Genomic DNA, 24,174 nt, shown 5'->3' on the forward strand with positions numbered 1-24,174 from the left:
TATTCAGTATGTTCAAAAATATTACTTTATTCTTCTCAAGTGTATGTCCTCAAAGATTTTATAAGAAATTTAAAATGCGGGTGACGGTGTGGCACGAAGCCAACGTAACAAGCGTCTTGAGGTTTTGGTTTTTAAATGTAGGATTTTCTTTAAATAATACCACGCATTGCTAGCTTCCTATGAGATAACGAAAGGGTTTTATTATACGAAGTCTGAAGTTTCGGGCCAGTTACCATGGTTACTCTAACGAAATCAATGTAATTACAATTAAAGTAACATCGTCTCTTTTTGTCAAATTAACTTTACGCTGTTATGAACAGAGACAGATGATTCTTATTCCATTTCACATTCAGGACGCAATTAAAGACTCCAGAGTAGATTAATATAAGGCAAGTTTTGCCTTGAATCAAATTTTTTGATAAAATTTAAATTTGAAAGTGGCAAGCTAATTCTGGTAGAAATTTTTTACCAAAAGTGCACGTTCAAATTTCATATAAATGCAAAGATCGAATTCGTAATAAAACATTACATAGCTAATTGGTTAACTTTCCAGAAACCGGAAGCGTACGCCACCTGCTAAACACTTTGAATACTTTTTAATAACCTGAAACTTCGCTTCGTATTTCTGGACGTTTTTACAATCTTTGTAATCAAAAATATAGTTAATTAATTCGCAAATTTATTCTTTTTTAATACTTGACAAGCTGTAGGATAAAATACGCGTAACAATATTATTGAAAATGGCAATTGTAAACAGCTCATATCAGAATAACCAAACGTTATTTAACTTGACGTAAAGTTCTGAAAGCTGTTATACGAACGCAATTTCCAATTGTTTTAGTTAAATTTTCTGCATAATGAGTTTCGATAACGGTTAAAGGTTAATTTATTAATCGTGCATTTAATATTCTTTGATAAAAATTTACGAAAATGAAGCATACTTTTTTCGATTCACTCAACGGACAGTTAAAAAGTCTGTTAATCTTCCTAGTCCAGCCATAAGTTCTGTTACAAATGAAACGCCTTTTTTTATTGAGGTGTGTTATTTTCTAAAAATGCATACCTACATATTTATTAAAGTTCTTCTTGCCTACCTTATGTAATTTAATACATTTTTTATCCTTTACTCACAGTGGTTGCCTGGAAGAGATCGCTCGAAAGCGATAAGACCAGTTGACCTCATTTCATTTCATTATGTTAATTTTTTATATTATATGTAACGAAGTGTTAATAAATAAATAAAGTCTCAGTAAAAAACATTCTATTCAAAACGGTCACCTTTGTCTTTTATACAGGTCTTTAATCTGTTTCGCCTCGAATCTATGGATTTACGAACTGTTTCCAAGGGAAAATTCACCATGCACAAAAAAATTAGGAGACTTAATGCCACTGTGTTATTTAGAGCAGGACGTGTCCTCTAAAACTGATCATAATTTGAAGTTTAAAGGGTTGAGGTCTGAGCTAGATGAGGGCCAGTCTTCAGCTCTTATAAAGTCCGGAAGTCTGGTCTCAAGCTAGGCTTGGGTAATTCGTGCCTTGATGCAAAATCCTGCTGGAAATTTCACTGTATATTTTTTTAAAGCGTATTGCTGAGAGGTTCCACAACATGATCCAAGACTGATCTTTGATCAAGATCTTCTTGATGCACTATGGCTGAAATTTTCACTCCTTTTTCACAAAAAAATAGTTTTATGACATCATCACTGACGCAGGATGTCGACCACTTGAGCAGCTTCTTTAGAATTGTGAGCGTACACTTTATCATTTTGTTTATTGTAGAATAGTTCTTCAATCGTGAATTTTTTTTCATCGGTAAATAGGTTATTTCTGTGCTCATCACTTGCGTATCGCGACAGAAGGCGTTTTGATCGATACTCTCTTTAATTGTAAACATTGATTTGGGAAATGCCCTGTATACTGAAGATAAGCACCGAGCTTCAGGTCTTGTTTTATATCACGCGAGAGTCCTAACGGGAATCTTCATTTCTCATGATAAGAATTATTGCTTCCTACTTGGCTTTAACAGCCTTTGTAGTTCTAATGGCACGCGACCGCCCCGATCTTTTCTGGTCTTTGACTGACGAAGTGTAGTTGTATCTGTTGATAGAATGATATATGAACATATGGCTGATACCGAGCTTTTGAAGTGTCTGGAATATGACCGACGGCTTTATACCCACTGAGTGCTAGGCGATCACTGCAATCCTATTTTATTTAACACCCCACTAAATATACTAATTTGATAATGAACACAAAAATATATGTGAAATGGGGCGAAATCAAAAGAAGTTTTTAAAATTAAACGTTTTCCAAATTCAAAATAAGTTGAAAAAAGAAAAGATTTTATGTAACAGTATTTATGGCTAGACTAGTTAATACAGTGGCTTATTAGGAATCCAAGATTTATAAATGCCTTCACATCCGATTAATGTGATTCCCAAATATCAGTTCTGAGTTAAATAGAATAAAACCTTCTTTTTACATTAGTCTTACGTTCGATTTTCATCATCATTTGATTTAAGCAACATAACGAATGCTCTTTGTGAATAACGAAACTTAGTAATTAGTGTAAGTCCTAAGAAATATTTTATGAATTTTAAATATGATAAATAAGAATTTTGAGATTGAAGATTTATGAGATCACTTAAAAATCACACACCCACACATTGCACATTTTAAAAATAAATAAGGAAAATATTATTATTTTTTGAGCTGTGATTTATTATTAAAACACTATTTATTTATTAACTAATGTATGTCACGTCATTTAAAATGTTTTTTTGTTCATATTGTATTTAAACATTACAAAACGTTTCAGCTGTTTCAAATTGTTTTCCTCGCAAACGTGATAATTAAAAGGCTGGACGTATTATTTAACGAAATCGAAATTCAGCCGAACGGATTCGCCGACCGCCAATTTCGCAGTTCATACATCGAACAATAATGTTGATATCATGTTTGAAATTATTGTGTACTATCGTTGATATGCACAGAATAGATCAATATTGAATTATAGAAATTTATTAATTCTATGAACAAATTGCTTAAAACAGTATTATTTTTAAAATTTTGTGAGAAATTACATTAGCAAAAAAACGGTATAGGTTGTAGCATCACTGTTTTTTTTACTATAAATGTATATGTTACTTAATAAACTATAAAATTTATTAAATAGAGTTGCCTGTTACAAACAAGTGCTAAAAACACTATATAAATATTTAATAGTATTATAATTTCGTGTCAATCCGTTAAAAATGATTTGAATGATTTCAATCTTTTGAAATCAAATAATACTTGAAAAAGTCAAAAATCATTATAGGTACACTTATGAACGTCAAATACAGAAACGTATATAAAATGATTCTAATTTTACAGGTCTCCAATCAAGGGCTTAGAACGAAAGAGAAGAATTGGCAATAAACTCTCCGCCACACTTTGTAATCGCCAAGTTTTTTTGTTTTACAAAATGTTTGTAAGGAACTGCAACCATTACACCATGTTCCACTTAACATCTTAAGTAATTAATAATAGTAAAATTAATTAAAAACAAAGATTTGTCTTCTATTAGCAGGAGGCATGGTGAAATATTAGCACGCACTAACACTCGCGTGGGATCAACATGCAAATACATAGTTGAAATAACTAACATCACCGCATACACGAATTCAAGTATGACCAGTCACCACAAGTAGCACCCGTTCACGAGTATGACGCATGGCCAGCCATCGGCCCCCTCACCATATTTTAGGGAGAGAGATTCATATCTCCCTTTGGTGCCTTATATTCTAGTATAATGTTGTATCTCGGAATAGAGAGAATATAAAATCTACGTCTGCATTTGATAATTTTGAAAATGTATTTTAATGTAAAATGCGCTGAAATTGCTGTGACATCGTACGAGCGTAACTAGCAAATGAAATTTTCCTTTAATTAAAAAGGACAATTTTTGAAAAATAGTTATAAGTTGTTTGCTCGTCTGATGAAATAAACTGTAATGTTATTTAAGGCAGGTTACCAGCTTTATTACCAATGGATTTTCTCATCATTCATTTACATATATATATACTTCCTTCACTATTAGAAGATTATAATGAAAACCACCGTCTTTTAAGACAAAAAATGGATAGTCTGTGACTGGAACAGTAGGCGGACGTAACTATAAAAAACATATGGAGGGTGGTTGTTTTACAACTTATGTATTTGTTTATTGCATAGGTTGCATTTATTGTGACTAGATAGTAAGTAGCTCCTAAATAATGAAATTTGTACAAGTAAATGCGATAAATACGTGTTTAAATGGTTTAAATATCTACGAAGTTATTTTAAAATAAAGCATGAAGATTCCAAACTCCTTTTATTGCTAACATTTAAAATTAGCAGTAGATATTATTTAGACTGACTAAATGAAGCTACACCCAGCTTCATAAGCAAATTTGTTTCGTATTTTTATTATTATTGGTACCGCAGCCGCATAGAGGACGATAATCAACGTGATGAGAAAACTGGAATATCAGCGGAAATTAGGAAAGAAAGGTTTCTGCCACACTTACGGACATTCAATCTTTACACGCTTCCAAAACAATCAATTTGTCAAATTCTGTTATTATAAAAAAATCAAAACCTATCCGTTAGTGTCGAAATTTGTCAGAATGGTATAAAATTAATATATAAAAACAATGTTTTACTAAAATTTAATTGAAAATTAAAAAAACATTGTACACTTTACGAATGTTGTATTATTTTGTATAAGTTCTAAGTTCATAGGGCTGAATGTGCAGATAAAAAAAACGGATAGAAATTACACATAGAGTTTTTAGAGGCATGTCTTTCGTAATGAGTATATTACATGATGTACGAGGTTTGAAACAACCTATTAAATATGAAAACGTTATTCAGTCTTTACAGGGTATATGGGTCAGTACACGTTTATGTGAATTTTTTCATGTTCCTAGATTTGCATGAGGTTTTATGATCCTTAATAAAACAGAGATGTTTTACGACTTCTACCTTATTGCCCTTGCGTTAGTTTACTCAACTGAAAACATAAACGTAGAGTAATCAATATTATAAAACAAAAAAAAAATTGTGGATATCAAAAACATTACAAATCGTTCTGCACAACTTAACTTACTATATTGTGAAAACTTTTAATAAAAAAGAAAAGAAGGCTCGATATAACGGACTTTTAATTTTCTTATATATAAACGTATTTTCACCACAAAAATGCTTTTGAGTTCTTAAAAAAAACTGAAAGTAAAGTCTATTGTTTTATTTGCGTAAAAAGTATTTTTAACTAACATGTAATAAGCATAGGCTTTGATACCTAAAAATAATGTTATTAAAGCTGTGAATATAATGAATGTATAAGAACTGAAAACCACTCTAACTGGCCAAAACGCCCCAGTGGACAAGAAGTTGTATTTATCCTTAGCGGTCAGAATAACTTCATTAGATTTTCGCTAGGTTTTAGCTATAAGATTTAGGGTATGATGTCATCGCATTGTAGGTATCGCTACATGGAACATCAAACTAATGCCTACTTTTAAAGCCTGTCCAACTAGTTATTTTACCCTATGTAATTTAAGATATGATAAAAACAAAACAATTACTGATATTCAACTGCATAAAAAAGATATCGCGGAATATTTTTTAAAGGAGTCTTACGAATATCCGTCTTACTAATTAATCTGCATCACGAACACACACCATTACAAAACACAGCCAAATTAGGTATTACTTACTTAAATGTATTTAATAATATTTTCCTTTCGTAAATGTTTGAACCTTTTTAAAAGTATATATACATATATATTATGTATTCCATGTTTGGCTGTATTTTTAGTAAGATTGTTTTTTGTTATATATAATTTTTGTTAGCTGTTACAAAATGAATAAATGAATGAATAATACATAGAATTGAAATTTCGTGGAATTGAAAGGATGTGTGGAAATTCCACATCAAAGGTTAGAAAAAAATCACGAGATCATATATCAAAAACTTCCTTTTAGAAATATAATGTTATCGTATAAAAATTGAACGTGTTTTTCATAAGCTTTTCCTGGGTTATAAAAATAGGTTGTTTTAGAGGTCGTAAGCCAAGTGATGCATAGGACACGTATTTTGATCCTTCTAAAAAATATTTATCAGCCGATCCTTAAAAAGGTATGAGTGAAGGAAATATACCGTCCATCTGAATGCTTAAAACAGAGAAATTAGATAGTAATTAATTAAATGTTTTTGATATTTTTTTATTGTTTATATAAGTGCATGTTAGGTATATTTTAAGTGTAATAGTTTTTTGTTATACATAATTAATACGAAATTACTAAATAAATAATAAAAAGTACTTGTAAATAGTACATGCCTTTGTCGTATTTCCTTTTAATTAAAGGAAGAAAGCTAATAGATGTCGCGTCTTGTAATTAAATTAGTTGCACGTTTACGGTTCTAACACGTTAAATTATGTAACTTCAGCATTATGAAATTGTAACAACTATTTTCTAAACCGTTCAACAGACAACTTTGTTTCTAAATTTAATTATGTCAACTAAAAGCTCCATAGTTTACTCTTATAATAACCGAATTAAAACTATTTGTGCCGATATTTGAGGCAGGTTACTTGGCAACATTTTGCATATTGAAGGACAGTTATTTCGTTATTAACGCCTATTTTTATCTACACTACTAGCTGCTCCCGCAAACTTCGTTTTGCTGTACTATGATTTTAGTTAACCTACGTTTTTAGTAGCTCCGTACGAACATATGGAACATTTTGCTATACCAATCTTTCTCTCCATGAAAACCTCAGAGTTGATACTCGAATTGGTACAGCCGTCTATGAGATTTGCGCTTACCAACATATTATTTCGATGTTTTTTATATAGATTACAAGTTTTGTGTCTTTATATACTTAGTCTAAATGTTACTTTGTGACGTCAGTGTCTTTTACACCCCTCAAACTCCCTATCAAAAATAATAAAACTTGTGATCAGTATTCAACGAAGAGTCTTCTTAATTTACTTTAATTTTCTGGGGCTTTAGTTGTTATTCCTTGGATCCAAGTTATCATAATACTAAATTCAAATGAATTATTAGTCTGAATACCGTACATATAGTAACGTGTTTCAAAGAAATGAAACAATTGACATTCTTCGTCGGAAAAATATAAATTTATTTGCAGGGACCGCTTTTATAACTTTGAAGCGATTTCTTTGAAAAATATTGACGGAACGTGTTCTTCATTTAAAGAACTTCGAATCTTCTTAAATTTGTTAATATATTTTCGCTTATAAGTATGTCTCTTTATAATTGGGATAAGTGGCTTGTGTTTCCCATCCTACGTATATATACTCATAAAAATACTGTGATAGTTATAGACATTTACATTATATATGTCTTGTCATATTTATATAATACAATTTAAATACAACTTAGGGTCCTTCAAGAAAAGAGCGTACCAATTCTTGAAAGGCCGGCAACGCACTTGCGAGCCTTCTGGCAATGTGAGTGTCCATGGGCGGCGGTATCGCTTCACATCAGGTGAGCCTTTTGCCCGTTTGCCTGCTATTACATAAAAAAAATAAAAATAAAAAAAAAAATTTTCTTATTACTTGTTATCGTAACTTCATTCAGTAGCATTAATCAGAACACCTACAAAGAGTAAAGGCCTCATCCACCTTGTTCCAAAAATCTATACATAGCTTTCTTTCTCCATACGCCTCCTATTATCGCTTCTTTAATCTGATTCAATCAATTTATGTTAGTAATATGATATTAAAGAAGGTAGGCGGTATTTTACTCAAGAATTGAATTTTACCAGCGTTTTATTAGTTTTATACATATCAAACCAAAAATCTAAATAAATTCGAATTTATAGCCGATTATGATATATGAAGCTTTCAAAGCTTTCATATTTAGACAATAGCAACTTAATTGAAACAAAGTTGTTCCAAATTCTGTCAAAAGCACAGTTGCATTACTTAATGCCGCCAAGAGTATGATAGTCTGTTGAAATTGCATCTAAATTGCCAAATGTCACATCCACAGAGCAAATGAAATCCTAGACTTGTTAGTTTATGGATTCACTTGGGTCTGTTCCAATGTGAAGTGTGTATGATGTTTTCTTAACGAGTGAGTAATATCTACGAATATTTGTTTTAGATATAATTCACTTAATAAATTATATATCAAGTCGAAAATAATAAATCTATTGACTTGACTATGAGTAGAGGTTTCTGCAGATTCCACTTCTAGTTTACAATAGTTCAATGACACTATAGAAAACATAAACATTATCCCATTACAGCAGTGTTGGCCTAGTGGCTTCAGCGTGCGACTCTCATCCCTGATGTCGTTGGTTCGAGCCCCGGCTGTTTACCAAGATTCTCTTTTTTTTGCGCATTTAACATAGTGAGGAAACTGGCTTGCCTTAGACCCAAAAAGTCGACGGCGTGCATCAGGCACAGAAGGCTAATCAACTATTCGATTATCAAATGATTTCATGAAACAGATACAGAAATCTGAGACCCAGACCTAAAAAGGTTGTATTGCCATTGTTTTTTTTTAAGTCCCTCCTTTAAATCTTTGTAGCAAATAAATCCTCCCATACCACATATGGATTTTGAAGTTGTGTCTTACTTTAATATCGAAATGTATTTCATACATATATCATATATTGGCGTAATTATTGCTGAATATCATATAAATATATATCGTTGTAACTTGTATGTATTTGAATATAAAACAACTTCTTAAATATAATTTGGTCATATCCAAGATCTTGTTCCCAAACCTCTTTACCATTTACGTACAAATCGCAAAGCTTTTTATTTTTATGGGCCAAAAGGCAAACGAAGCATTCTTTGAAAAAAATGATAACCGCCCCCCGTGGACCTGTAATGTCAGGGGTGTTTTATCTTTCAGAGAATGGTACTCTTTTCTTGAAGGCACCTAAGTTGTGTTGGTTTGGGAATACCTCTACTGGCGGCGTGGTGCGCGGTAGAAAATTTTGCATTCTGCCTCGACGTCCAGTACAGTCGTAGGAATTAGTCTGAACAAATCTTCAAAGCACTTCCCATGATAAATTCATTAGAAGATCCCTTCTATTATCTCTTTGTAACTAAACTAATATACTAAACAAAACAGGGCTTTATATAGCCGTCACTAACGTTATAACCTTTCTGAATTATAATAAAAAAATGCATTTCCAATTTCACGCCGTCCGCAAATAATTAGTAGATGTTGCATATTTATAGAAAATATGCTTCCCGGCGCCGCCAGATATTTTAAGCTCAAAATATACTTGGATGTTGTATAGCTGACTAGCGACGAAGTTTACATATGGTCCACATGTATAATTCCCGCTGCATATATAGCGGCAGTACCTACTCTGTAAGGTACCTATCCTAAGGTGGTGATATCATCACTACGGACGCCACTATTGAGAGGACTACATCGTACTATTGGAAGTTATCCGGAAGTATACCGGCGTGTTGTACACATTTGGGACTTCTTATTATATTTTAGACAATCATTGATTTTTGGGTAACACTAAGCATGACTCAGTATAAATAGTTTTTACATGCGAGAAACATCATTTGCAAGTCTCGACTGTAATCCTGCAAGCATATTACGTAAATTCAATATTAATACTCTCGATTTCAAGATTGAGTGATAGAACTGATTAATCTAAATTTGTGACAGTTAAATGTGGTCATTATGGCTCATTGTTCGTAAGTAGGATCAGAAAAGTGTGTATTTTGTCGGAGCAGCGTTGTTTATATTATTAATCTACCGAATCAACGTCTGACGGGAAAGATGCACCAGTATAACCTACTTGTATCTGCAAGGCACTCCACGCTAAATGAATATCTAAATAACTCTAATCCCCTTATTTATAAAACATAAATGAGCCTCTTTTCACCATACGGTAAACACAATATGACAGAAAGAGACAAGAGAATTGAAATTACTGATTTAATTATTATGATTTACAGTTTACATACACATGCTTTGAGCACAGGGAATCTCTATGGCTTAAGACCCTTTGAAATAGTCCTACCGAATAATATAAAAATAAACAGTAAAATATCAAAACCACTTGTAAAACACACATGGCCATTTATTTATAAGTTCAATCATTGAATCATATTATCCAAGTTCCGCTTCGTAGATTAGCTCAAACTCATGGCCGAATTTAACAAAAACTTGTCTAAAACTTTTTATAAGTTGTTCATTGTTTGCAACTTGAAAGTGTTCTTGAACAATATATATTAAAACTGTATGCGGATTAAAGTATGATTCGACATTAAATAGAACTAAAGTCTCTTTGCGTATAATCTTAGTTAGAAAAAAATATTAACAATGGTTTCGTTTAAAATGTATTAAATAATTTAAAGTATATTGCTGATCCGGGATTTTTACAAGCCACTTTTAGTTACCTTTTACCCACATATATAGAGTTATATTGCAATAGGTCAAAATTTACGGTTTTTTCAACTGCTAAAAATTGAATTAATGTATTTATCGAATTAATTTTTTTCCACCATTAGCAGTCCCATGCATTATTTCTGAAATAGTAAAAAAAATCCAGTCGTGCGAAGCTGAGATATGCCGCTAGTAATATATAACCGAATCAAAATAACAATTTCAATGCACTATAGAATGACAATCTGGCATTCATAAGTTTTCGTATTATTATATAAGACAAGACTACTACGTAATAGATATTTTACATTCCAGTCCAGCTTCATGCAATACGATGATAAAATGGAAATATAAAATGGAAACCCATTACGAGTCTTGGCTTTTTGCACTGTTTTCCACGTGGAAAAGATCTTTAGATTGGAACAATAAAATACTTCTTTTAACGACAATCATAATGTACAGTTCCATTCTTTTTAAAGTAATATTAAAATTTCCTTTTAAACACGAAGTTTTGAGTACATATCGCCAATCGTGCGAGAGCGAGAGACTGACATGACAGATAACAATACGATATTATTTATATTTAAAGTCTATTAAAAGCTGTTACATTAACGCATTATTAATTAGTTTTTGTAATATTCCGTTGTATTACAACGCCTTTTCAGTTTCATATATCTATAATGTATTTTATATACGCCTATTTGAGAGATCAAAGCCCACATACAACTTCTTATTTCGGGCACTACCTAGCTTCCTTAACGCATGAATTGATCGTGAGTCTTTGTCAAAAATCTTGTGAAGTGATCAAATAATTGCATACATAAATAAACTATTATTTGTAATTTAAATTATATTTACAGTATCGTCTTTATTGAATTCTTATTGTTTCCTAACTTGGGCTCGTAAAAGATCGAAGGCCATCCGCTTCTCTTTAAAAATATATTTAGTTAAGCTTGAGTTAACGTTGATAGAACAACGTCTTGATAAGGACTAAGTCGTTTAAATAAACGAATAATTACGTCTGCTAAAATATACTATCAGTCACCTTAACCCAGTGACCGCACGTCACGGTACTCGTCAAAGCGCTGTATTATTCAAAAGCCAGCATTATCTCTCATGGGGCAACGCTTTGATACATCTTGATGTGAGCCCCTTGTTGTGCCTGCCAAGATATATTTTGAATTACCTGGGGATTTGTAAATTTTTGACTGCCCTATACAATTCGAAATAAGATTGGACTGTATATATATGTGTATTATATATATTTATAGCTTGAAACAAGAAACTTTCTTTAAACAGTCCAGTCTACATTACAGCAGGTAAATGATTAGCTTCTATGCGTTACACGCGTAGTTTTTATGGATCCCTCAAATCTCACTCCGCCTCATTCTCCGGAAGGTCAACTATAAGACTGAAGAACTGTTACAATAAGTACAAAATGGTTGTGTCACCAATTTGATGCTTACCTTTTTGCTGCATCTGCTTTTTCTTTTTCTAGTTATATTAAACCATTCGACACTATTTATAGTGTCACCAGAGGTCATACTTTAAGATGAAATACGTTTAGAATTGGATTAAATTCTAAACCTATTTAGTGGAGTAAGACCGTTTTACTTAATCCATTTAGTTACTGGCTGGATGGCTACCGAACTTTAGCTTAGCCAATGATAATAATTATTTCAGAGACTGTTCACTACTCTAACACACTAAAAACGTCTCCCGAAATCTCCGATTAAGCATAGCAAATATATTCACCATCCTTCCATCTATTTCACTGATAATATTTTATAATTTAAATTATAATATGGGATAGGATGATATTTGTTAGGGCACGTTATACCCGTCTGACCACCAGAGGAGAAGCACAGACGGAGTTGCGGGCGTAGTTCAGGAAAATAGCAAAGATATAGGGTGTCTCAGCGCCGATATAAACTTTAAGTTTATAAAAAACAAATTGTATTTGTAATATTATAATTATGGTAAATTATAATGTATTAGTTCGGATTTTATGTACGGAGTATCACAACGTTAAGATGTCATCCATCTCGGTGTATGCACTCTTCAAAGCGGACTAGCGAATTTGCAGAGACACGCCGCAGGACCTCAACTGATATGGCTCTAACATCTGTCGTTATTTTAGTATTCAACTGCTCAACATTCGTAAGAGGGGTTTCATAAACTCTTCACGCGTCACTTAAACGGCGGATTTCAAAGCGATTACAGAACTTGCGTTTTGCTTTACTCAACGAAAACATTGCAAAGGGATGTCTACTGCGTACGTGCGTCAGACCACTGCAACATTGCGATTAAAAAATCCGCACTCGTCACCTACCGAACGCTACGTCACCCTCCGTCTCACGTATTTAAAGATTTAAATCGACGCTGAGACACTCTTTATAAGAGTCTTTCCTCTAACATGGGTTTTGTCTTGTTTCACTTGACCGAGGTTATCAAGTGAACAGGCGCTAATTAAACATTTACATTGGCGCCTTACCGTCACCTTAGTACCGGTCACCCGATAGCTGGACCTCGCTCAACGAATAAGTTTCGCTGAATGCTGTGATGAATAAGAAAATGGTGCAATAAATGTACACACTGCCACAGGGATCAAACTTTTTAAGTAACTAAAAGTTTAAATTATAATTAGTTTTAAGATTGATTTAAATAAAAGTTTATACATTATTTATTAAATAGATTTAAATGCTATTATTCCAATACTGAAAAGCGTTTGAATGCGTTTAATCCAAATGATCAATGTTCTATATAGGTTGTTAGTATTTACCCAACAAATGGGTTTAATCACAAATGCATTTATGACTGTAGCCATTTTATATAGCATTGTTTTGCAAGTTAATTAAATGTCAATATATTCGTATGTATCGTTTATACTCGGGACACGTGACATCATTACGTACAGCGACCTTGGTTACGTCGTCCAAGAGCAAACGTACTGATAACAAATTCTAATATATGTAGCCTTGAGGAAAAGAAATATGTTGTTTAATTTTAAATATATTGCTTCAAAACTCCTGATCTGGTGAACCTAGAATATAAATCTAGTTTACATGTATGTACCGAAGAGGATTCAGTTTCCGCTCTAAACGCCCATTTGGTCCGGGGTGCGTCCCGTTATACGCGCAATATAATAGTTATAGTTTTATGAATATATTTTTTTAGTAAGTAAGTTTTAAATCGGTTTCGTCGTCCTGGTGAACAGAAAAACTGTGTCCAGTTTATGTTTCAACCACATTTAATTATATATAAAGACAGGTAACACAGGAGTTGTTTTAAGGTTATGTTAGTTAACTGTCATTATCATATCATTATATCATCATATTTTCACAAATTTATCTAATATATCACATGACCTGGTGTATTTATATAATAATATCTTTTCTTTAGTCCATTCCAATGTCTACATAAGCTTTTTAATCCCTTTTTATTTAATTAAAAAAAATATACTCGCAGTGGTTATTTGTAACCGCTCGCTCGAAAGCCCACCAGTTGCCCTCATTTAAATTTAATTATTTTAATTGTTCTGTATTTTTTGCAACTAAATGTAAATGTCCTTGAAAAATAGGTTTGGCGAGGTATATCATACTTTTACTTTGGGTCACGGGTTTGAACTTAAATAAGGAAAAAGGAGAAGAAATCCTATCTCTTAGACTATTCTGGGTCAGACGTGATGGTGCCTTCATGTACTGACTATAAACGGCTTGACGGCTTACTAGTAAACAAATTAACATCTATTTGCAAACATTTAGGTTTGCTGTATGCTAAAGGATTGTACATTGGACACTAGGTATAATACATGCTTTGCACAATATATATCCTTATTTATTAAGGATCTAGTACATTCCCTACCGGCTGGACATAGATGCTCTTATAAAAAAACTAATACACGACTTTATTGTATTGTAACTTTCCTCAGCGATATAGGGAACTTTATTTGTATTTTTTACATCTTGGATTTAATTATCGAAGATTTCATACGGATAAAACGTTTTAGAAAATATTCGTATGGTGAAAGAATGTTTCAAATCAGTTTTTGAGCTTATACAATGCAATTCACATGTCCTTGTAGTATTGGTGTAGTCTATAGATAAATATAATAATATTCAATCGCTATTTGATGTATAAAAAAGTGAAAAAAGAGTATGTATTAAGAAAAATAAGCTGCTTACTTATCGATAAATATTATATAAATGTAAATAACCCTTAATTAGATTATAAAACTAAATTTTAGATACTAGGTACTGTATATGCCTTAATAAGCCAGTAGGTGTTCAGCCTGTGCAAGCAATATTAATGTGGTGGTTTTTTTATGATGTCTTTCTTTACCATAATCACATATTTAATTATAACGTAATAATGTAACGTCATACGTTAGAATCCCGACTGGCTAAAGATAGACTCTCTGTCTATATATGACACTTAGATATCACACTTAAGAGGTTCACCTGGAACCACCGGTTTGCATATATTTAAAAAATCATTGTCATTTGGTGATAATGGAGCAACAACAGCAGCTGAACTCCCTCGCCAATGGACACGTAAACGTATATATTTTTAATTTTAGATCCTCATGAATGTCCCTGTGGTAGTCATGTCGACAAGCTAGGACATCACGGACTGTCATGCCAAAAAAGTGCATGCCGATTCGAGACATGCTTAACGTTATCATACGCTGCTCCCTTACCACCGTCAACGTGCCAGACTTGTGCCGACTGGTATTGCAAGAGACGATGGCAAGACACCAGGCGGCATGAGTTTGATTCCATGGAAGATCTACATGGATCCAACAACAGAGCTGGTGCGGCTTGTGGAGTGGATGCAAATCAGGGGTCTAGGTTGAAACACTTGGTCCGTGAGGTCCTAGCGCTATAAGGCTTTTTAAGGAAATAGCAAAAAGGTTAGTCGACTTCACAGGAGACTGAAGCGCTGGCAGCTACCTCAGACAAAGAATTAGTCTAGGTATTCAAAGGGGAAACGCTGCCAGTATATTCTGAACCTTGCCTAAAGGGACTCCTATTAACAATATATTTTAGTCATTATAATATATTTTTTAAGGTTTTTACTTTTACGTTGATTAACTAGAATTTATAATAAATATTGTAATATGTATATAGCTTCCAATTTAGTTGGTTCTGTCCCCGTGGAATCAATGTTACTTGTTTTTAACTTTGCAATGAAACAGTCATCAGCCCAATTTGGGTTGAAAATCTGCTAAGATTTATTTTAACATACGAAAGCTTCATACGAACGTTATTTCTGAAATAAAAATACATGCTCTTCGATATCTTATGTAATCGCGCTGATAATATTAAATTATTCAATTGTTTACAAGAAATAAACCACTACCCTTGAAGTGAGAGTATTTTTTATTAATAAACAAAACTGTATAATATTATATTTTACTTTTTATGTGACATTTATATGAGAATAAACTTCCTTATACCTAAGTATGCATAAGTATAGTTTAAATATAAGTTTTTTATATGTATAATTACTGTTTGTGTTATTAGGAATATTATATGCAGACAAATGAGAAGTTCAAAAGGGCATGGACTTATTAATATAATGTATTTTTACCTATAACATTTGCTGTTTTTTTATAAACAACACGATATTAGGAGGGTTGCTCGGAAACCATCGGTTTTTAGCCATAAAGCGGTTTCATTCATAATTTGTACTATATTGTTGTACATTTACAATTAATGCAAAGTCTTGTGAAATAAATGATAGTGAATAGTTAAATATCTTATAAGACGTTTCTATGACAGTTACATAATTGTCGTAGCGTATTGTGTTATTTGTAATTAAAATCATATAATGGTGTCAAGATTCAGAACCTAAAATTCAAATAACACATAAATGCAATTTTAAATACATTTTAAGATGTTAATATATCATTAACACTTTTACATGTAAGATGTAAAATAATAATAGAAAATTTCAATGTCAAACATGAAGCAAAATTAATCATTATTTTATAATACAAGAGTTCAAACAACCAAGGGCGTATATACATACAATCAATAGTAAGTAACAGGTATCTTTTGTAATGTATTATGCTAGTATATCGAACTCTTCCAGAAAAGTTGTCCATTTTTGACCTACTGTTGAAAATAAGTACTAGGTTCTAATAAACTGTTCAATATCATGAATGCATAAACGAACTACATAAATATTTTTTACATATTTGCCCCTTGGCCCACTGGGGGGCGTTATCGAATATAATTGTGTTACGTTTACGCAGGCAAGGTTTATTTTATTATTAGATAACAACTGTCAAATCTGTCTTGGCTATGACTGAACTCTATTTTGGCGCTCACTTGCAATGTTTGTATTAAATTAAATAATAAACATGTTTATATATAAGCAATAAACGTAACACTACTTAAAAACCCTGTCAATTTTTGACAAGCATTTTAATAGATATTAAATCTTGTTATGCTAACCTTATGTCGTCATCCACTTTAAAGAGTTCAAAGTTCACTTCACTTTTCGGAGTTATTCCCTAAAGCACATTCCAATTTTCACAACACAATACGTATTTTCATTTTCATTCACGGAAAATACGTGATCTCTCCGCCAAAGACAGAATCATACTAAATGTACCGTTATACGTTCGGCGCAAAATCTGACCTTAACTACTTATAAAACAATTCCTTCGTTTTACACGCAGTACGTTGCGTGCTGCATACACTGTGCTAACATCACAGCTTAATAAAATCTGCGATGGACAATAAAATAAACTTGAACTCGTATTCTACTGAAATAATATCAGTAAAGGGTTATCTTGCTATCAACAGCACGAAAATGCAATGGGGAAACACCACCTCTTGCCACTTGTTTCATTAATAATCTAAATTTTCTTCCAAATTTGTTACTTTAGCGGAAGATTATGTTTCTTTAGAAGATGTAAATTACATTTATTTAATCATTTCTTTCTATTTAACTCTTAAGTGACCAATTCTCATTCTGTCATATATATATATAGTCTTCTGTTAACATAGCTTTTACACATGGAAAGAAAACACCTTTTAACCGGATTGAAGATATCATAAACTTATAATTATTTACATAATTTTAAATATAATATTTCCAGCGTGCGTGGTCACGGTGATATACAGTTTATAATAATACATAGCTACAATCCGGTTAAAAGGTGTTTTCTATACATAATATATTTAAATAATAATAATTATATAATTATCATACTTTCAATTTATGTAGAACTGTCACGATTGTGAGAGTAATGAACATTTAAGTCCGCGTTTGGAGTCTATGGATTTTTTTACGTATATCTTAAAATATTTTAATTCTTATTCATGTTAAGGGGCAAACCTCCCCCCTCTCCATATAGACGTCTTACCTAATTTACTCTTAATCTCTCAACTCCATGAATGAATAACGAAAAGTAAAAATAAATTAAACTAAAAACTACTCGTAAAAAATTTTACGCAAAAACAAAAACAATTTCTCTGCTTCCAACATTCAGATGGATGGGATTTTTCCTTCATTCATATCTCACTCTAAGGGTCGGCTGATAAATCTTTTCAGGGAGAGAAAAATACGTGTCCTATGCATGACTTGCCTTACGACCTGCAAAACAACCTATTTTTATATCCCAGCAAGGGCTGATGATAAACACGTTCAATTTTTATACGCCAAAATTATATTTATAAACGGAATTTTTTATATGTAATTTCGTGCTTTTTTAAGCTTCGATGTGAAATTTCCAAATATCCTTTCATTTCCATTAAATTATAGTTGTATATTAGTATCCATAATACTAATGTAGAATATTTTTTGGTTATTGTATTATGTCATCTATTTATACGTAAGTTTATACTTACTATTTTTTTTTAATGAAATAGGAGGCAAAACGGGCAGGAGGATCATCTGATTTTAAGTGATACCGGCGCCCATGGACACTCCCGTTGCCATAAGGCTCGGAAGTGCGTTGCCGGCCTTTCCAGTATTTGTACGCTCTTCCTGAAGGACCCTAAGTCGAATTGGTATTAATATTAAGAACCTGATCCTTAGTAGCTTGCCTTGCCTCTTTTAAAATATACAAACATATATCTTATACAAAATATTATGTATTTATTTTAATAAAACCTAAACATAACAATCAAATAAATATTCGTACAGTATTTATAATTTTCTTAACCTACATAGTTATAATAAAAATGTATAAAAATTAATAAATAAAAAAATATGAGTATTTTTATTAAATTACCTAGTTAACTAAAATAAATTTCACACCCTTGAATTATTAAAAATATAGTTCCAAAACATACGATACAAAATATAATACTAATAAATTTCCGTAAAAAAAAAAATTCCAAAACTAATTAAAGAATTTCTGTTTGAGAAGTAAATAAATTTTGTTCTTTCCTTTGATTATTCAAAACGAAAACGTTTTTCATTTGAGCAAAGAGAAAACAAAGCTACTTAATCAAAGTCAACCACAGTGTGGTTCCGCTATACGCGAAAGTATATTCACGAAGTTATTTAAATACAAATAAACAATTTTACGATAATTATACAAAGTGTTTAGGCCTAATATATTATTATATATTAATTATTTCATGATTTTTATGCGTTGCGTTCTCTCTCTATAAATATTGAATACTACTTTCCGGTCATAATAAGTCCGGAATGTAATTTTGTATAAATGTAATATAATGTCAATATAATAATATAAAAATATAAACAACATTATTTTTTCCTTTTTTGCAATGAGGCAATCATCTTATTCAATACAATAAACTTCAAAAGCTCCGATTTTGTCCTTTTCACTCACGTGTCTCGCAAATGGATAAACGTGACAAATCATTGACTATTTCAGGTCTATATGAATACTAGAATCAACACAACTAAGAAAACATAAGAAATAGATATATGGTAGATCCGAATCAAACCATATTCAAGTTCGCAAAAAATAAAACCCATTGTACACATTTATATTCATTGTATTGCTAAGAGCGGCCTTATCATCTAACATTTAGACTCAACCTCTATAAAGATAAAGGAAAAGTAGTCCTGAAAGGGGAAACCTACGTGGAATTTTATATTAGAAGTATATGTCAATTTGGTACGATTTGTATGTTCGCTAAAATTTTTGCACTTTATGTATGTAACAAAGTTCGTTTTCTACAGAATCCGGAAGCTTAATGCGATTTTTCGCAGGATATAAGCTCTCTATTGGCGACTCTCATCTCTGAGGTTGTAGATACGTTCTCCGGCTATGCACTAATGGACAATGACTAACATTCGATCGTATGGTGAAGTAAAACATCACGAGGAAAACTGTTCCATATCGCTCATACTACATAATGAATAACTCTTTGCATCTTTTGAATCAATATTCAGTTTTAAAGTTGTTACGAACAAACGTGATTTATGTTAATTAAAATAAATATTTAAATTCTATATTGAGCAGCGTTGGCCTAGTGGCTTCAGCGTGCGACACTCATCCCTGAGGTCGTAGGGTCGAGCCCCGGCTGTGCACCAATGGACTTTCTTTCTATGTGCGCATTTAACATTCCCTCGTATGGTGGCGGAAAACGTCGTGAGGAAACCGGCTTGCCTTAGACCCAAAAAGACGACGGCGTGCGTCAGATACAGAAGGCTGATCACCTACTTACCTAGTAGATTAACAAATGATGATGAAACAGATACAGAAATCTGAGGCCCAGACCTAAAAAGGTTGTAGCGCCATTGATTTATTTATTGTATTCTATATATTTGAATATTCACTTGACATGACTTAAGAACAATAAACACTGTTTTTATTCATTAAAATAGTTCAATATAAATTATTCACAACACTCATTGTGTTATGTAGATTCGTCTTAGCGACCACTTTACTCAGTAAAGCCCGTTCTTGCTCTGACTTGTATAACCGCTACTAAAAACTAGAAAAAAAACCATTTCTATACGAAATTAAATTGTTAATTTCTCCAAAGTAAACTCCGTAAATGTGTCAAGGTTGCCTCGAAATATTAATACTTTCTTCTCATTGTTCGTTTATTCGTGTAGTAATATTGTATTATAACAATGCTATATTGTACTATTTAATTGAAATTTGGACTGCGCTTCGTATTATTAAGACGTTAAGAAAACGAGAGAATTATGGAGACGTAATTGCTGATCACAGATTAGGTAAATAATATTTAAATTACAGACATACCAGTGTTGAAACGTTGGCTGTACGCCTGTACGTCTTAAACAGAATGAGAAAATAGTGTAGTATAAATATATTTAAGGACAAAATACTTTACTTCCAGTCCAGTTGAGGGTCGCTTAATCAGATCAATTCTTCAATTTTGACTAACAGCGAGCATTTTTTTTTTCATAGAACAGGTGGCAAACCGGCAGAAGGCTCCCTGATGTTAAGTGATACCGCCTACCGTGGACACTCTAAATGCCAGAAGGCTCGCGAGTGCGTTGCCGGTCTTTTATAATTGGTACAGCAGCTGGTTCCACGTGAATAGCCATAAAATTCTCTAACGCTGTTCTCATTGGAAGCGTGTTCCTTTAATAACGTAATTATTTTATTATTTATTATAATAAACCATAAGTCAATATGTTATATATATACTCTTACATACATACAGATTTCTTTCTCATCAAGTGAAAGTGGTTCTTGGTTTTAAGTACTTGAGTCCACAGATAATAAATGCGAATTAGTTTCGGTAGCGCCTGAAAACCACGAAATAGCAGTATATTATTCTGTTATCTGTGGTAATAAAGTAGATAGTGTGTTGATCTCTCCTTTTCCGGAATTGTATGTTCTTCAAGTAAGTAAATTAGCAGACACGTTCCCGTTACATAATTAACTAATTGTGGTTAAACATAACCAGGTGTTTTAAATGGTCTAATATTTATTGTAACTGTCTATTGGAATCAATAAATAATTTTATTTATTAAGTAACTTTTCTCTATAAAATCTATAATCTTATGTTATCCCCACGGAAATTACATTCAGTATATACAATATAAAATAATTATTTTATACAACTGCACTAAAAAGGTCACTTTTAAGAAGATTATATTTAGCAATATAAATATGTTCATAGACTTAATTAAGCCTATAGTTAAAAAACAATATTTGTTATATCCTTTACGAGTTTTTTTCCAATGAAATGAGAAAGTATTTTGGCTATCAAACAAACAATAACAGAATGAGGTTCACGTTTAAAAATTAGGTGTGTAAGATTATTAGATTAGTTTTATTGAGTTTGGTTGTACCAAAACATCCCTCGGTCCCAAGGGTATATGTTTCATTTCGCAAGCACACACGAATCAGTTTCATGATTACAATATCCATCAACATCACACCAATAACTACGTTTATTGTGGTTATGTCTTGATAAAATATTTCTCTTACATGGTTTATTGAAGTGAAACCTCTTTATCGGCGTTAGAAAAAAAAAATACCGTCACATTTTTGTGTTACGCATCACATTTTTCCGTTACGCGTCTTTTTCTTGTCCCTACCGCGGTTGATTCCAAGAGATTCGAAGCCATTAATAACAAAAATATATAATAACGATAACAATGATAGTAATACAAGTGCGGAAAGCCTGTCATTGCAAAGAGTTCCGACAAATGTCTACCCGAGCCGAGGCTCAGCCGAAGGTGAGGGTTGACAGTCGGAACAAGTTGCAATGACAGGCGCACGTGTTCTGAAAACTATTTTTAATACAGTTGCGAAAAAATTAAGCAATATAATAAAAGTATTTGCTTTTTTTCTCATTTCTCCACGCAATAAATTTGTCATATGTAGCGACTTCTTGACTTTTCCGATAAAATGTTCTCCGAAGCATTTTGTGCAAATATACTGAGTTCGGGTGGTGTTAATTCAAATAAAATATCGTCGAAATTACTAATTTTGTGCAACGAACGACTAAACTCGCAAGAACATTTTTGGAAAATGGACAACTATTTGCCCCCTCGAACTTCGTTTCGCCTTTATATGTATTTATAATTAGCCTACATTTTTGGTAGCTGCAACCAATATATGAAATATGTTTCTATGTTACCCCATAGCCATAGAGACTTCCGGAATAAAAACCGAAGAACTTAATAAAACTATATTTAACACCTTCCTCAGAATTAAAGGAAACCTAAAAAAAAACTCGAATTGGTTCAGCCGGGTTCGAGTTTTTTGCATAGCAACATGTTTTGAAATTCAATTATTATTAATTAAAATAACAATAAAAGTAAAATGAGATAATGAGTAACAAAATTGAATTATAATTTTTCGAAAGTTCTAATTGCTCCGTTTATCGACATCGTAATAAAATTTTCACAAGTCACATCATTACGGTCGATTAAAAAAAATGGGAGTCTACTAAAAGGATCATGATAACAGTCACCACTGACTTTTCGGTAATTAGTAAGTAAGTAGGTAATTCCATTGGACGTCGAACTACCATCAAGACGCCTGGCGTTCTAAAACACAGCGGTTTTAAAATGCACGCGCGTCGCTCTTTTTTATAACCAGTTGCTAGTAGATGTATTGCCAAACCGATACAAGTTAGGGGCCTTAGGGGGGTATCATTTCTGGAACTGTCAGCCACGCACGTACTAGCCCCCGGCAATGCACAAAATACACACAATTGCTAAAGACTAGTCAAAGAAACAAAATTGAATAAGATAAAAAAAATCAAATGTAACTATTATCGACTAGACTGAAACTGTTAATTTGTTTTCTGTACAAAAGTACAATTAAAAGTTATTTAAAGATAAAAAATACTGTTTCCAAACGTGTATTTATAAAATAATGTTCTATGTCTCATTTTAAATATTTTTCATAGTAATTAAGATTTTACAGAAAGATTTTTGAAGATCACGTTAACGCCATTATGGCTTAATAATTTTGCCATTAGTAGCATTAAAAGATTACCAAAACAATTAAAATTATGACAGTTTAATTGAAATATCTTAAGATAATCAAAATATCAGCCTCGGGGTCTCTAGAGCTCTAAGTCAGATACGTTATGTTCCATCCAGCCCGGTCCTTGATGAAGGTATTTGTATATTATATATAAAACAAAAGATAATTTATTGACTCATCTATGAATGGGTTTGCATTCGTTATTCAAATATTGCATCGCTTTGCATGATTGTGTTTGTCTAGCGCCACTAATCACATTCATTTATTTATTCAATTAACATACATACCACCCTTGCAATACTATAATGTCGAAAAAAGGAAATATCATAAAATATTCAATACAAAAACAAAGAACATATAAAGATGTCGATTGAATCGAAGAGAGCATTCAGAAACCGCAACGTCTGTGTTTACAAGCATTTAAGCGATGAGTTGTATTTAACAACATTTATGTTTTAGGTAAATTAAACGAGTGCTATCACGGACTTCCGGCAACGTACGGCCTATGAAATTGAAGAATCAGTTACGAATGCTTACGTAACAGCGTTATCATATATATAAACCTACAAATGTATTCATAAATGTATAGGAATAAAAGTTCAGCTTTTACTCCCTACGGCCCTATGGACCAAATGGATTGAGTCCGAGATGTTGTATATATTCTTAGCGGAAGGAAAAGAGATTAGCGTCTTTCACGGTATGACATTATCGCTGTAATTGTTGGCGCAGAACGGTGTCACAACATTAAAAGCTTCATTTAAATATAGCACTCTGACAAGACAAGAAAACACAAATAAAGAAAAAAATATTTTACAATCTATAGTACTCCGTT

At 32.2% G+C, this 24,174-nt stretch overlaps 1 protein-coding gene across 3 annotated transcripts in view; it reads right to left on the reverse strand.

Moving 5' to 3' along the window:
- LOC123711848 (CD151 antigen) overlaps positions 1 to 17,014 on the reverse strand; it is a 167,360-nt gene extending 150,346 nt beyond the window's left edge. For all 3 annotated transcript variants that reach the window (XM_045664686.1, XM_045664685.1, XM_045664683.1), the window contains exon 1: positions 16,888 to 17,014. The gene's annotated coding sequence lies outside the window, so the exon portion shown is untranslated. The remainder of the gene's footprint in view (positions 1 to 16,887) is intronic.
- Positions 17,015 to 24,174: the final 7,160 nt, after the last annotated feature.

Source organism: Pieris brassicae, chromosome 7, assembly GCF_905147105.1.
Source record: "Pieris brassicae chromosome 7, ilPieBrab1.1, whole genome shotgun sequence".
NCBI classification, from domain to species: domain Eukaryota; kingdom Metazoa; phylum Arthropoda; class Insecta; order Lepidoptera; family Pieridae; genus Pieris; species Pieris brassicae.